The following is a 16453-nucleotide window of genomic DNA, read 5'->3' as shown; positions in this document are numbered from 1 at the left end:
GCAAAGTTAAACGTTTTTTTAATTCTTATCTACACTACAGTATGTCACTATATATAAAATAGACAAACAGTAAGGTTTTATTGTTAGCACAGGGAACTATATACAGTATATTGTAGTAATCTATAATGAAAAAGAATTTAGATAAAACATATATGTATAATTTAATCACTTTGCTTTACATCTGAAACTACCACAATATTATAAATCAATTATACATCAATTCGGAGAAGGCAATGGCACCCCACCCCAGTACTCTTACCTGGAAAATCCCATGGATGGAGGAGCCTGGTAGGCTGCAGTCCATGGGGTCACTAAGAGTTGGACACGACTGAGCAACTTCACTTTCAGTTTTCACTTTCATGCATTGGAGAAGGAAATGGCAACCCACTCCAGTGTTCTTGCCTGGAGAGTCCCAGCAACAGGGGAGCCTAGTGGGCTGCCATCTATGGGGTCGCACAGAGTTGGACAACACTGAAGTGACTTAGCAGCAGCAGCAGTGTACATCAATTAAAAAAACATTAAAATATTTTTAGAAGGTTTTGTCTAAAGTTGTGCTAGTTAAAATCCAGCTCATGGTATTTTTTCTTTTTGACATCCATTATTCATGGAGTCGCAAAGAGTCAGACATGACTGAGCGACTGAACTGAACTGAACTTATAAGATTTCAGAAAGATTTCGGTATAGATGAGTAGGAAAATACTTTCACACAAATATGCATGTTTGTAAGCAGAGTGCATCATGAGAAACGCTGGGCTGGAGGAAGAACAAGCTGGAATCAAGATTGCCAGGAGAAATATCAATAACTTCAGATATGCAGATGACCTAACCCTTATGGCAGAAAGTGAAGAAGAACTAAAGAGACTCTTGATGAAAGTAAAAGAGGAGAGTGAAAAAATTGGTTTAAAGTTCAACATTCAAAAAACTAAGATCATGGCATCCGGTGCCATCACTTCATGGCAAATAGATGGGGAAACAGTGGCTGACTTTATTTTTTGGGGTTCCAAAATCACTGCAGATGGTGATTGCGGCCATGAAATTAAAAGACGCTTACTCCTTGGAAGGAAAGTTATGACCAACCTGGACAGCATATTAAAAAGCAGATACATCACTTTGTCAGCAAAGATCCATCTAGTCAAGGCTATGGTTTTTCCAGTGGTTATGTATGGATGTGAGAGTTGGACTGTGAAGAAAGCTGAGCGCTGAAAAATTGATGCTTTTGAATTGTGGTGTTGGAGAAGACTCTTGAGAGTCCCTTGGACTGCAAGGAGATCCAGCCAGTCCATCCTAAAGGAGATTAGTCCTGGGTGTTCATTGGAAGGACTGATGCTGAAGCTGAAACTCCAATACTTTGGCCACCTGATGCGAAGAGCTGACTCATTGGAAAAGACCTTGATGCTGGGAAAGATTGAGGGCAGGATGAGAAGGGGACGACAGTGGATGAGATGGTTGGATGGCATCACCGACTTGATGGACATGGGTTTGGGTGGACTCCAGGAGCTGGTGATGGACCAGTAGGCCTGGCGTGCTGCGGTTCATGGGGTCGCAAAGAGTCGGACATGACTGAGTCACTGGACTGAACTGAAGGGGACACTTTGCTTGGGGGACTTCAACTATTCATATTTTCACAGGAGCATATTCCTGGATACAGATCAAGGATTTGAAAGAAATCCATCAGACATAACCAGCAAAGGATTCTCACACCTGACAAAGAAGGTAACAGCCTTTATTGTTTATTTTTCTTCATAGCCAGACATCTTTAAAGTTCTATTCAAATGTTTTGAGTAGCAAGGTCCACACTTACTTCTCATATTCTGTAATAAATATTTTGCTATAGTTACTTGGGTATAAGTTCTGAATTCTTCTGTCTCTGTTCTAAATTCTTAAAGTGTGACAATCTCAATTAACTTCTTGATCAAAACTGACTTTCATGTTTTCCCATTTGTGTTCCAGCATGTAACTGAAGTGCATTTCCGTATTGTTTTCTGTATTTGTGGATCTGTGAGTCACTTGGACAGCATAACCCCAATTTTCTCTGTGGTTCTTTCAACTTTGTTTACAGCTTTATTAAGGTATATTGATATGCAAAAAGGCTGCACTCATTCAATGTATACAATTCGATGAGTTTAGGCATAGGCTAACACTGATGATACCATCACCACAGTCAAGGTACTTTAATTCTTTATTTAGTGTTGAGTTTGCTTCCCTCCATTTTCTTTTTTTTTTTTTCTTCCAATTCTGTGTATTGATTGTCTTTCTCAATGACTTCATTGTTATTAACATACCCTCACTCTCTCTCCATCATCTCTACAACCCCCCTTATTTCACTTCTGGGTATTTATTTGGTTAGCATCTCCCAAAGGACCAACCATGCAAGACAGAAAACTGAATTCTCTGGATTTCATTTCTTTGCTGGTATCTCTTAAATATGCTTTCTTAGATAAAGTCAACTTTTTCCACTGACTCCTGCTTTCCTAAGCAACAAATTGAATAAGGCTTCAGAGAATTACTCCTCCACAACCTACCCACCTCATTTTGCCCAGCTATATCTCTATACATGTTATCCTGCCTACACTCAAGAACATCTGCACTGACTTTGGTCACTGAGCCATTCTTAGCAAGTATTCCATGGTGAATCCATAGACAAATTTTCCTTATTATTATCTGTCGAATGTTATGAGTGCAGATTTCAGAGGGTATTACTTTATTTTCTCCATGTCAATTTTAAATGGTCAGACTTCTAGAACCTTCTTTCATCTCATCCTTTAAATCTCTGCTACTCACCATGTGGCCCAAAGCCACCAGCATCAGTATCACCTTGGAACTGGTTAGAGATGCAGACTCTCCTGCCTCATCTCAGATGCCCTAAGACAAGATCTGCATTTTAGCAGGATCACACAGTAGTTTATGTACACATTACATTTAAGAGACACCCTTCTAAACATCTGTAAATGCTTTTTCTAATCTAGTGATGCTGCCTAGATACTTTTCTGGAAGTGCTTTTAACTTATACTTCCCACAGTGTTTTTCACTGAACTCTCTCCCTCTTGGATTCCAGAATGCTCTATCTACCTCTCTGCTAGCTATCTATCCCTCAGACATGTGACACTGAAGCTGCTCAGACAGACCGTTTTACCACCTCCCTTTCCCTCCCTTCTATTCTTCTTGGTCTTCATCAATCCAGTAACTCAAGGCAAAGTCTGGGGATCAACCTGTGGTTTCTTCTTTCACTCTCTAACATCAAATCAGCCGCCAAGATCTTTATACTTAGGCCAAACACACCTCTAGACTTTACTCCTCAGATCCACCTTCCCTGGTCACTTGGATTAGTACAATATCAGGAAGACAGGTCTTCCAGTCTCTTCTCTCCTGTTCCTCCAAAACATTCACTATCACACTGCTGCCAAAGGGACCTTTCTGAACCTCAATTCTGAACATCTCCATCTAGCATGTGTCTCCTCCCTTTCCCTAGAACACCGATCTTCCAATATTTATGACAGAGAGAGTACCTGATGTTCTCCATGTCCTGCCTTATATCCACTCACCCCACTTACCTCTGTTTCCACCCATGACTTAGGAAACAGCACCCAGCATGTTGACACAACTGCCCCCAAGGGTGCTTGCGTCATCTGATCACTGCATGGGGCCTTCTCCAGGGGCCTCCACCCTTGGACAGAGGGACCTCATGACCCACATGGAGGGGCAAATCGGGAAATCCAGCAATTAAATGCCTCCGTGGCTAAAGCTCAACAAATGAGGGGTATGGATCAGTGGAAATAACCCCAACAATCCTATCTCTGAGTGGGCAATTCTAGGGTGCATTCATGTGGTTCTTAGACAGTGCCAAAATGAACTGAGAACTAGCTGTCCACTGTACTCACACCCATTATTGGCATTTCTCTCTTTCCCGTGTCACTTCCTCACCCTCCTGTGTCTTTCCTGAAATCACCTCCCAAGCAAATTACCTGCCCTGGTTCTTGTTTCAGAGTCTGATAATGAGGGGAGAGAATTTTAGCCTTTATCAATAACACATGCATATTTAAATATATATATATATATGTGCATGCATGTACATACATGTGTATATGGATTCTGTCTATACATTATATACATATACTGTACTAATACACCGTATGTGTGGTAAAAAAAAAAATAAGGCAAGAAGTAGAAATATGAAAAAGAATATGAAACAGTATACTATTTCCAAAAAACTTACTAATGAAAATGATTTTACAATAGCTAACATCTCAAGAAACAGTGTCTTCTTGAGGTATGACCTGGACTATACTTTTAGAAGCAATGGTTTTAAGCCCATACTTCAAATAGTGTTTTTTAAGATTTTTAAAAAGTCTTTATTGAATTTGTTACAATGCTGGTTCTGTTTTATGTTTTGGTTTTTTAGGCCATGAGGCATGAGAGATCTTAGCTCGCTGACCAGGGATCAAATCCACAGCCCCTGCATTGAAAGGCGATGTCTCAACCACTGGACCACCAGGGAAGTCCCAAGTCTTCTTAATTATTTCTATTCTTCTGCTTTCTTTTTTGGACCTACTTCTTATTTCATTGTTTGTTATCTCATGACACGATGGATGAAGCAATTGCTGTAAGAACAGGATAAAGTCAATGCTGCTGGCATTTCTGTTTTCTTATCATTGCTTAACTGGTATTATCTTCAAGGTGACGGTTCTTTTCAAGAATCTTCTTTAATGCCCTTGTCCATTTTGTGAGAAGTTCAGCGAACACCCCTTAATTAAGTCCATGATTCTATCCATCCAGCTGCACTTAACTAACAACACATTGCAACAGGCTCTGAGAGCAAAGGAGGCGGTGTTGCCACCGCCGCGCTGCCTGGCGGGAGGAGACACTCCATGCTTTCTGCCCGCTTCCTTCCACACCACGTATGACATTTTCTGTGTTATCAGGACTGAATGCCAGTGCTGCGGCCCAGCCATGTAACAGTTACCACATTCGATTTTCTTTCCTTTTTAGGATAAAAAAATACATAATTAAGAAAGGACTTAGCAGTTCAGTGGTTAAGACTTCACCTTCTAATGCAGGGAGCATGTGTATGATCCCTGCTTGGGAAGCTAAGATCCCACATGCCTCGCAGCCAAAATACCACAACATGAAACAGAAGCAATGCTGTAACCAACTCAATAAAACCTTTAAAAATGTCCACATTAAAAAACATTTTTAAAAAGGAAAGTCCACTTTGGACACTATTGACCTAGATGCTGGGCTCTAAAAATATAAAATTGAAACTCCATAGAATGACTCTTGTCTCCATGATTTGTCTTCTGTGTAGAATACCCAACTTTATTTCGACTCACCACTTTATATTCAACATTGCAGACTGCCTTAAATTTCTAAAATCAGTCTTGCTCTTTTATAAGAGCTTAGTAAATGTTCTTCTCCATGTCTCTTTGGCTTTTTATTCTTTTATCAACCTAGAGTCACAGTTTCCACCACATTTCTTGCAAATGCCTCCATGACCGTATCCCTCAGCTCAGCACCAGTAGCAGCTGTACCTACCCTGGAGACTTCCAAGTGCATCCGGATCTACGTCACATCACGCGGCTCCACCTCAAGAAACCCAGTAGGCATCTCTCAGTTCTCTGGCCCACGAACTTTCCTGTGCAGCTCCCGTGTGCATGCCTAGTCCCCGGAGGGAACGCTCCACCAGTGCAGACAGGAGCCAGTGGATAAGTGCTCCAGTTTCCTGTCTTTTAAGTGGACAACTTTGGAAGGCATTGTGCTTGTTTTTCAGGAAGTCCCGGTGGAACCAAGTCCCACTGCCCACAGGGGATCCTTGATAAGACACCCTTATGGTAGCTCCCCCTCGTCCCTGACTCCCTGATGCCTCCTGGGACGTACTCCCAATTAAACCAAAATGCACCTAGATCCTTGCCTAAGGTTCGGCTCTCAGGAGACAACAAACTGAAGTACCTTTTTCTGTAAAACCATCCCTGGAAGTCTGGAGCACTCCCTCCCACGCCTTAAGTCAGCTGAGGTACTTCTATTCTCTTTGCTACTTTCCAACCTTGTATTCATCTCAGCTGTTTCAGCCATCACAAGCAGACACAATGCTTGGCTATCACACATATTCCCCAGCCTTTCCTCTAGGGCCCTGCAAAGCGGTCATCCAACCAGGTAGAATGTCACCTGTGCTCACACACATGTGTCTACACTGGCTCCTCTGCTGCGGATTCTGGGGGACTTGGTGTTATTGTGCATCATGAGCATGTGTTTCCCCTTGACCCAAGTCTACCCCTCCAAGCACAGATCCCCTCATCAGGCTCAACTCCCCTTCATGTTGCCCCACCAGGCAGAGCAGCTAGACTGGTACCCGTGGTTGAACTTTCAAGCCCCCTGCGCAAACCTTGGATCTTCAGGCTGCTGCAACTCCAAGATGCCTACTGGGAACTGCTTAAGACCCTGAGTGTTCCCATGCAGTGAAACACTTGTTCAGTTTAAATTCTCTAAGACACCATCATTCCTTCACAAGATTAGGCAAAGGATGATTTTGATCAATAGCTATCATTCTCCACTTCAAATGACTACTCTTCTTCAGTGACTAATTCTCTCCAAGGTACATTTGGATTCTTCCCCTCTGCTCACTCCTACCCTCAATGACCTGTGTGACTTAATCATGTTATTTAATTCTCCAGGCTTTAGAGTTTTTATTTGTATTGATAAAACGGGGATAAAAATTAGTTGCCTACTGAATGATAAAGGATACAAGAAGATTGTCTCCTGGGTTTTATCAGAGCCCTAAGCTAAGGTTTATTATTTTCAGCACCTAATGGTATTTTAAGTTATTGTTCTAGTTTCAATCAAACACACACACACAATATCCTCCCCCAGCCATATGCAGTCATCCTTTGAAGGACATTTTTGCTATACACCTGAAGTAGATACATAAATATAATTGCTGACATCTATTTACTCCCCACCCCCAAAGCCTACCACAATGTGCAAGTGTGTAGTTCTCAATAAAGGATGTGAAAATTACGGATATAAAGTCAAGCTTTGGCATGCCAAATTTCCAGCATCCTCATATTTAGACATCAAACAAGACTTCCGCGTTGTACAAAGCAAAGGAACAGGAAAACGTAGACCACTCAGCACGACTGCACTGGCTCCAGCGGGTCAGGAGGCTGCTTCTTCAGAGGATGAAAATATTGCATGCTTCCTGTGTTTCAGGAAGAACCCAGGTCCATCTTGACAACAAAAAACTCCGTGGTGCTTAAAAACAAGCATCCCTCATATCCACACCATCAATTCTGAGATTGAGGGTAGGGAAAAAAAGACTTTGATTCCACTGGGGGAAAGAGACATCAAGAGAATTAAATTATTAACTATTAAAACAGCACAAAGTTAGGGAGGAAGAAGAAGGATGACTTTTTCATTGACTCATCCTGGTTCATTTATTCCTGCTTATGTTGGGATCATTTTGCTCTGAAGTCATGAGGAAAAGAAAGGTTTCATCTAAACTTGAGCTCAGGGCAAAAATATTCCTTTGGCAGAATGGTTGCAAATGTAAAATTATTGTGAAGGAGAGCATCAGCCTACAATAATGTCATGGAAAACATAAAGGAAATTTTTTAAATTTTCAAGAGAAGAGATAGGGCAGAATGGTCATTAGTTATTTATTTAAAACATTTTAATTGTGAACATTTCAAATGCATACACACACACACACATAAATATACATACACACACAAACATATAATAAAATTCCATGGCTCATGTCCCCACAGCTTCAGAAATTATCATTCCAGTATGGACACTTTTAGAGTTACAGATATTTAGGCCCTATGAAGTTTAGACACGTCTGACAGCAGTCCATTTGGCATTTTTAAGAACATGATTCTTTTTTTCTTCCCCTGCTGTCTGTAGCCACTATAAATTCACCAAAGAGAAAATGGGCCAGAACTTTGTGAGTGTGTGGGTGTTTTCCCATGCACTCTATTTGTTTATTCACATAGTCTTGTCCTCAGGGAATTTAAAAAAGAAAAAAAAACTAGTTTCACTCTAGAAGATCCAAAGAACTCAACATTTACAAGCTCTGGGTCATTAAATATTATAGTTACTTCCCCATGACGTCAGTAAGTGGGAAGTGTTATTATCCCCATTTCACAGATGAAGAAACTGAGGGCTTTTATGATTCTATGTATCATCCAAAGCCAAACTGTGCTGGCAAGAGAATCAAGGGTTTCCAATTAAACCCATTGATTTAACTTCTAGACAGCACTGTTCAATAGAAATATAATGCAAGACATGTATGTGGTTTAATATTTTCCAGTAGCCACATTTAAAAAGTAACAATAATCAGATGAAATTCTGTTTAATATTACAGTTGATTTAGCTGATATGTCCGAAGTATTCTCATTCCAACAAGTTATGCTTTAAAAATTATTAATCCAATAGTATACGTTCTTGTTTTCATACTAACTCTTCAAAGTAGATGTGCATTTAACAGTGAACACGTCTCAATTTGGGTCCATCTCAATTTGGATCCACTGCCTTTCAAGTATTCAGTTACCATGGGGTGGCTGGGAGCTCCTGCTCAGGACAGCTGAGGTTGGACCACAGGTCTTCTCTCACAAGGCTGTACTTCTTCCTACTAGTCAGCCCCCCCAGGACATGCCCAGCCTTTTGCTGACTGTTTAGGGCACCTTCAGATTTTCTTGACTATCACTTTGGTTTGGGCTAATGTAACCAGTGATGTCTGTGCTCAGTCACTCAGCCATGTCCGACTCTTTGTGACCCCATGGACGGTAGCCCTCCAGGCTCCTTTGTCCATGGGATTTTTCCAGGCAAGAACCAAGTGATACTAACACGAAGTCTCACTCTAAGAGGAAATGTGAGAAACCTCACACGAATTTAGAAAGTGGGTTTACTGTACACTGAATTCAAGTTCTTACAGTTGAAAGCTTTAATAAAATTAGGAATGAACCTGTGCTGGGCAAGCAAATAAATTGCTCACTGTAGTAGAAGAGTTGTGCGGCTAAGATTTTTGAAGCTATCAGTTAATAGGCAAATGTTTCAAACATCTTTCTTTTGTTGACAACTCAATAAATTTCACAAATTACAATAGTGATATAGCTACTGAATCGTATGATTTTAGGGAAAAAAAAAAAAACCCATTTAGCTCGGTCCTTAGTGGTACTCATACAGACAGAGAGCTCTTGGCCTCTTCTTCTAATTAGAGTGTACTTGCATTCCCCATGGTAAGGAGTTGCCCTTTGAACACTGACCTTTATATACCACACAAAACCACAAGCAGATTCATCTGAATCTCTCATTTATTTCACTGGAGGTCCCTGAATGTGATGGTGACATCAAAAAAATAAAAAAGTCTGAAATCTCAAAGTATTTTGCAAAGTCAAAAATCCATGACAACCAAAGGAAAATTTAGCATCTAGGTCAAAGGGAGACAAAGTAGCATTTTCATAGGCAACAAAAATCAACTATAGCCTCTACCCCACAAGTGTGTGTAGCTGTGGTGAAGGAGAGCCAAAAGTGAAACAAATCAAATTTGCAATCATCTAAAACACATGACTTATTAGTGAGTGACTCTAAGGAAACTATTAGACAAGAAATTAAAGGCTTGTAAGGTAATGCCAACCACATGTTTAGAACTATAGGTGATGACTAATCATCCAAGTCTCAATGGACATGAGTCTGCGTGAACGGGAGCTGGTAATCGACAGGGAGGCCTGGCATGCTGCAGTCCATGGAGTCACAGAGAGTCGGACACGACTGAGCAACTGAACTGAACTGAATCATCCAAGTGTCTAAATGTGAGGATACACGTTGATTGCTCATTTATTTCAGAGAATTTTTAAGGTATACACTTTATAAAAGTTGCACCTATAAACGTTCAGCAATGAAAATCAATCATTCCACTGTATTTATATACCTATATATACGCCTACATATGGATCTACCTATGTATGCATTACTTTGCTCAGTTGGTTCTGACTATACCACCCCATGTGCTGTAGCCTGCCAGGTTACTCTATCCATGGGATTTTCCAAGCAAGAATACTGGAGTGGGTTACCATGCCCTCCTCCAGGGAATCTTCTCAACCCAGGCCTCCTGCAGAAGGTCTCCTGCATGGCAGGCAGATTCTTTACTAACTGAGCCACCTGGGAACCCTAAGCTAACTATGTACGTTCATTCTCAAATATATAATCATAAAACTATACTAGAGTGCATATGAATAGATTAGAAAAATATTAATCTACATATGCATGAGTGAAATAGTAAAAAATATGTTTGCTGAGTAAAACTTTATTTTCTGGAGAAAAAAAATGTGATAGATGATAGTAGATAATTATTCCTCATTTAAAAACTGTCGATTTATCTCAATAAAGGTAGGGGTCGGGGAAGATCCACTTGAGAGACACGTTTTCAAAATAGCCTTCTTTTGAGCAAGCCTGTTTTTAAAATTCTTCAAATACTTCTTTTATTCAAATCACTTCAAGAAAAATGACTCTGGAATTCACATGCATTTGTAAAATCTAGCGATGAACAATGTAACTACACACTTAATTGAAAGTTCTTGTTAAAGGCTAATCAAGCAAGGATTTTACCTTTTTGATCACAGGATTCAATCCAACATTGTTGCTATAGCTCTGATTCTGCAGACTTCTGCCAGAAAATTTCTATTTAGCTGAAGATACACTTGCCCCAACAACTTCATCTTATAAGAATGCAGTGAAATACAGGTACCCACAGGAAACACGCAACGGGCATCTGCACATGTCACACACCAACCTGGATAATCGCCAAGCCCAGCAGTGAAGCTGAGGAAAGCCTGACCTTTCCTAGGAGGCCAGGAGACAAAGATAGAGGATCACACCCACCTAATGCCTGCTTTCTTCCCAGAGCATCCAAGCTCCAGCACAGCCTCTTTGGGGATTTTCCTGATTCCCACTTGGACAAACTATGGCTTCTCAGAGCCTATGTGAGAAGGCACCCTGATAAATCAATAGGCAAACAATTAAAAATTGCTCTTTCTTAGATAAACACAGTAGAAATAGTAGCATATTATCACAAAATCAGATTATTTACTTAATGTGCTGCTTTTACATTTGTACCTTATAGAAAGAGAAAAAAAAAAGAAAAAATGAGTGATGGAGGGAGAAAGGAATGTAAAAGGAGAAAAGGAGGGAAGAAAGAAAAAGCATTTCCTCTATCTCTTTATTTATTTTGCATTTTGTCAAGCAATTTATCATTTTCTTTGAGCACACACATTTCCATAAAACTGTATATATTTTAAAGCACTGAACATTTATAGAGTCTAACAATGGCAAGTATTGATAAAAGATCCCTAAATCCTAAAGAAATTTCCCACCAATAAAAATTTTGCTTCCACATAGGCTGCCTTTTCTCCCAGAACATTTTGTTATCTGAGGATAGGAAATCAAGAGGCCATCTGCTGAGGCTGGATGTCAACCCCACAGCCTCTCCCTCCCATAGGCACTTTACCTGGTGGCCCTACACCACATCTGGGTTGCAAATCCCCCTCTAGGATAGCCCTTATATTCAGGCCACCAGGTTTACACAAAGAGACCGCCCAGCTACTAGCTGGTAAAAGGCTCCAGGGGTCTCACATGGCCCCTGAGAGCTGCGTAATTCAGTGTAGAAGCCGTCCGTGCAATTACATGTCCCAGTAGATTACAGTGTAATTACATGGAGGAGACGGAAAAATAATTGCTTGTAACTTACACTGTGGTTGAGAAGGCATAAATAATCACGTGTGCACTATGTAATGATGTGTGATCACTTTGCCACTACTGTGTCACCACTACCACATATTTAGATGATTGGCAGTGACCTCAGGAAAAAAAAAAAAAACACTTTAAAGTTTTTTTGAAACTGAAATGTAAAGAACTGAAGCCCTGACAGCTACACTGTGCCTTTATAAAGGATTGCCTCGGGAAAATTTGTGTAAGACCTCCCACCCAACCTGCATGCACAACAGGGGTAAAAAGCAAGTAGTGTGATAAGTGTTGCTGCATTTGCATATTTCAACTTGGCTAGTGCCATCTGGCCCCAGTTTCCAGGCCCTGACATTTGATCTCTAGAAAGGTATAGATAAAACCAGGCAAGTTGTTAAAAATTCAACCTAAATGAGAAATGCTATTTGAGAGAGAATTCTTAACTTTTAAATCATTTTACATGTTTAATTCATAGTGTCCTGGATATTATTTGCTAAGATTAAATCCTAATTTCCTTTTGCAACAATTCCTCAGTCTCATTTTTTTTTTTTTTTAATAAAGGAAAGAAGCATTCTGTGTCTGAACAACAACATGTCGTTTCAGGGAACTTTGTGATATATGGGTCATTTTGCATAATTCACAATCAGCCACAAATTAATCTACTTAGGGATAAAGTGGGAAAAATGGATATGTCTCCACATGCTTTATTCGAGGTTTAAGAGTGGTGTTGTTTGAAGTCTTTATTTTATCAGCTCTTGTCTCAAAAATTGGTGAAGTATGAGAAAAATTCCAATTTTAAATTAGAAGTTTTGAAATCTCATTTTAAGGTCCATTTTGAAAAGACATTAAGTTTATTGAAAATTTATTGAAAAAACATTAAATTTATTATTAAAAAATATGATCTTTCCATTTGAATCATTTTAAAAGTGGCAGTAAAAATTCCTACAAGAAACTCAAGTTAATCTCTCTTTCTAATGGAGGCTAACATAGAAAATCAAAGTTAATAAATACGATAGATTGAATTACAATGAAAACATTATTAAAACTAATTTCAAAACTACACCCTTGAAAAGAAATGAGGATGAACTTCTAAACAAAACCTAAACATATGAAGCTGTTATTCAGTATAAGAGTTCAAAATTATTTTTGTGCCCTGAGTTTGGGAAATCTGAGGAAGCCTATGGACTCTTTTCAAAGAATTTTTTAAAACATCAGAAAAAATACATAGGAAATCAATTGTATGAATGCGGTTAAATACAAAGATTTGTGATAGAGTAAAACACACCGGCTTTTTTTTAATTAATGAATTAATACATAACTATTAAGTTAAATGCATCTATTAGCTACTACATTTTCAAAGTGGTGACAAAAATATATGAGATTTTGTTCTATGAAAACCTACAAGACCTTTTAGAACTAACACCCAAAAAAGATGTCCTTTTCATTATAGGGCACTAGAATGCAAAAGTAGGAAGTCAAGAAACACCTGGAGTAACAGGCAAATTTGACCTTGGAGTACAGAATGAAGCAGGGCAAAGGCTAATAGAGTTTTGCCAAGAGAACGCACTGGTCATAGCAAACACCCTCTTCCAACAACACAAGAGAAGGCTACACATGGACATCACCAGAAGTTCAACACCGAAATCAGATTGATTATATTCTTTGCAGCCAAAGATGGAGAAGCTCTATACAGTCAGCAAAAACAAGACTGGCTGCTGACTGTGGCTCAGATCATGAACTCCTTATTGCCAAATTCAGACTTAAACTGAAGAAAGTAGGGATAACCACTAGACCATTCAGGTTTGACCTAAATCAAATCCCTTATGACTATACAGTGGAAGTGAGCAATAGATTTAAGGGACTAGATCTGATAGACAGAGAGCCTGATGAACTATGGATGGAGGTTCATGACATTGTACAGGAGACAGGGATCAAGACCATCCCCATGGAAAAGAAATGCAAAAAGACAAAATGGTTGTCTTAGGAGGCCTTACAAATAGCTGTGAAATGAAGAGAAGTGAAAAGCAAAGGAGAAAAAGAAAGATATTCCCATTTGAATGCAGAGTTTCAACGAATAACCAAGAAAGATAAGAAAGCCTTCCTGAGTGATCATTGCAAAGAAATAGAGGAAAACAACAGAATGGGAAAGACTAGAGATCTCTTCAAGAAAATGAGAGATACTAAGGGAACATTTCATGCAAAGATGGGCTCAATAAAGGACAGAAACCGTATGGACTTAACAGAAGCAGAAGATATTAAGAAGAGGTGGCAAGAATACACAGAAGAACTGTACAAAAAAGATCTTCATGACCCAGATAATCATGATGGTGTGATCACGCACCTAGAGCCAGACATCCTGAATGTGAAGTGAAGTGGGCCTTAGACAGCATCACTACGAACAAAGCTAGTGGCAGTGATGGAATTCCAGTTGAGCTATTTCAAATCCTGAAAGATGATGCTGTGAAAGTGCTGCACTCAATATGCCAGCAAATTTGGAAAACTCAGCAGTGGCCACAGGACTGGAAAATGTCAGTTTTCATTCTAATTCCTAAGAAAGGCAATGCCAAAGAATGCTCAAACTACCACACAATTGCACTCATCTCAAAAGTAATGCTCAAAATTCTCCAAGTCAGGCTTCAGCAGTATGTGAACCGAGAACTTCCAGATGTTCAAGATGGTTTTAGAAAAGGCAGATGAACCAGAGATCAAACTGCCAGTATCTGCTGGATCATTGAAAAAGCAAGAGAGTTCCAGAAAAAAATCTGTTTCTGCTTTATTGACTATGCCAAAGCCTTCAACTATGTGGATCACAATAAACTGGTGAAAATTCTGAAGGAGATGGGAATACCAGACCACATGACCTACCTCTTGAGAAACCTGTATGCAGGTCAGGAAGCAACAGTTAGAACTGGACATGGAAAGACAGACTGGTCCCAAATAGGAAAAGGAGTACGTCAAGGCTGTATATTGTCACCCTGCTTATTTAACTTCTATGCAGAGTACATCATGAGAAACGCTGGGCTGGAAGAACCATAAGCTGGAATCAAGATTGCCGGGAGAAATATCAGTAACCTCAGATATGCAGATGACACCACCGTTATGGCAGAAAGTGAAGAGGAACTAAAAAGCCTCTTGATGAAAGTGAAAGAGGAGAATGAAAAAGTTGGCTTAAAGCTTAACATTCAGAAAACTAAGATCATGGCATCTGATCCCGTCACCTCATGGGAAATAGATGGGGAGATGGTGGAAACAATGTCAGACTTTATTTTGGGGGGGCCCCAAAACCACTGCCCATGGTGATTGCAGCCATTAAATTAAAAGACGCCTACTCCTTAGAAGGAAAGTTATGACCAACCTAGATAGCATATTAAAAAGCAGAGACATTACTTTGCCAACAAAGGTCCATCTGGTCAAGGCTATGGTTTTTCCAGTGGTTATGTATGGATATGAGAGTCGGACTGTAAAGAAAGCTGAGCGCCGAAAAATTGATGCTTTAAACTGTGGTGTTGGAGAAGACTCTTGAGAATCCCTTGGACTGCAAGGAGATCCAACCAGTCCATCCTGAAGGAGATAAGTCCTGGGTGTTCTTTGAAAGGACTGATGCTGAAGCTAAAACTCCAATACTTTGGCCACCTCATGCGAAGAGCTGACTCATTGGAAAAGACCCTGATGCTGGGAGGGACTGGTGGCAGGAGGAGAAGGGGACGACAGAGGATGAGATTGCTAGATGGCATCACCAACTCGATGGGCATGATTTTGAGTAAACTCCAGGAGTTTGTGATGGACAGGGAGGCCTGGTGTACTGTGATTCATGGGGTTGCAAAGAGTCAGACACGACTGAGTGACTGAACTGAACTGAACCACTGTCATGAAACACGAAGATATTTATATCCTGGTACTGTGAGTTGTTGCTCACATTTATTACTGAAAGAAATTTTCTATTCTGGATAGAAATTAGTGAGAGTACAAATGTGATTTCTGATTCACAGATCCCCTGAATTCTGTGTATAGACCCTCTCAGGTCCTATATTCAGTAGGTTGAAGGCATGTGATATTTTACCAGCTCCTGATAGAGATGAAGCACATAACTGTTTTAATGACAATATTTTTGTTATCACCATCCCTGTGATTAAAAGAAAGAGCAGAACTATTTGTTTTACAAAGTTACTGGGAGTAGAAAAATATTTAATGTTTCCAAGGCAAGAGGGATCAAGTACATAAAGTCTACTTTTCACAAATATATATTGTAAAGAGGATGATAAAACACTACAGGCAGTGACTGTATTTCCTGCTTCCCTTGTGGTTCGGCTGGTAAAGAATCCGCCTGCAGTACTGGAGACTTGGGTTCGATACCTGGGTTGGGAATATTCCCTGGAGAAGGAAAAGGCTCCCCACTCCAGTATTCTGGCCTGGAGAATTCCATGGACTGTATAGCCCATGGGGTCACAGAGAGTCGGACACGACTGAGCGACTTTAACTTTCAGTTATCCCTTTACCTACAAAATAAAAAATTGGAATGGATGATCCTTACCTGATATGCTAATTTTAATCTATCCTAGTCTTAAATTGATATTTACCCATTCCTTTCTTCCCTCCACCCCCAGGCTACTATTTAACCACATTAGTGTTTCCCTTACATTTTACTACAATTTGACATTTTACAAAATCTTTACAGATACTCCTGACTTCATTTTCATTACTGCAGGAATATAACTGCAATGCT

At 39.9% G+C, this 16453-nt stretch overlaps 1 long non-coding RNA gene across 2 annotated transcripts; it reads left to right on the top strand.

The window, feature by feature from the left end:
- Positions 1 to 1900: 1900 nt before the first annotated feature.
- LOC110141720 (uncharacterized) lies at positions 1901 to 6613 on the top strand. Of its 2 annotated transcripts, XR_002315119.2 has the most exons (4): positions 1901 to 2069; positions 3575 to 3757; positions 4400 to 5593; positions 6323 to 6613. It is a non-coding gene; the product is annotated as an uncharacterized lncRNA (long non-coding RNA). The 2 variants fall into 2 exon arrangements; XR_002315118.2 differs by lacking the exon at positions 3575 to 3757.
- The last annotated feature ends 9840 nt before the right edge of the window (positions 6614 to 16453 follow it).

Source organism: Odocoileus virginianus, chromosome 9, assembly GCF_023699985.2.
Source record: "Odocoileus virginianus isolate 20LAN1187 ecotype Illinois chromosome 9, Ovbor_1.2, whole genome shotgun sequence".
Taxonomy (NCBI): domain Eukaryota; kingdom Metazoa; phylum Chordata; class Mammalia; order Artiodactyla; family Cervidae; genus Odocoileus; species Odocoileus virginianus.
Note: the sequence above shows the minus strand (reverse complement) of the source record. Positions and strands in the feature narration are given on the sequence as shown.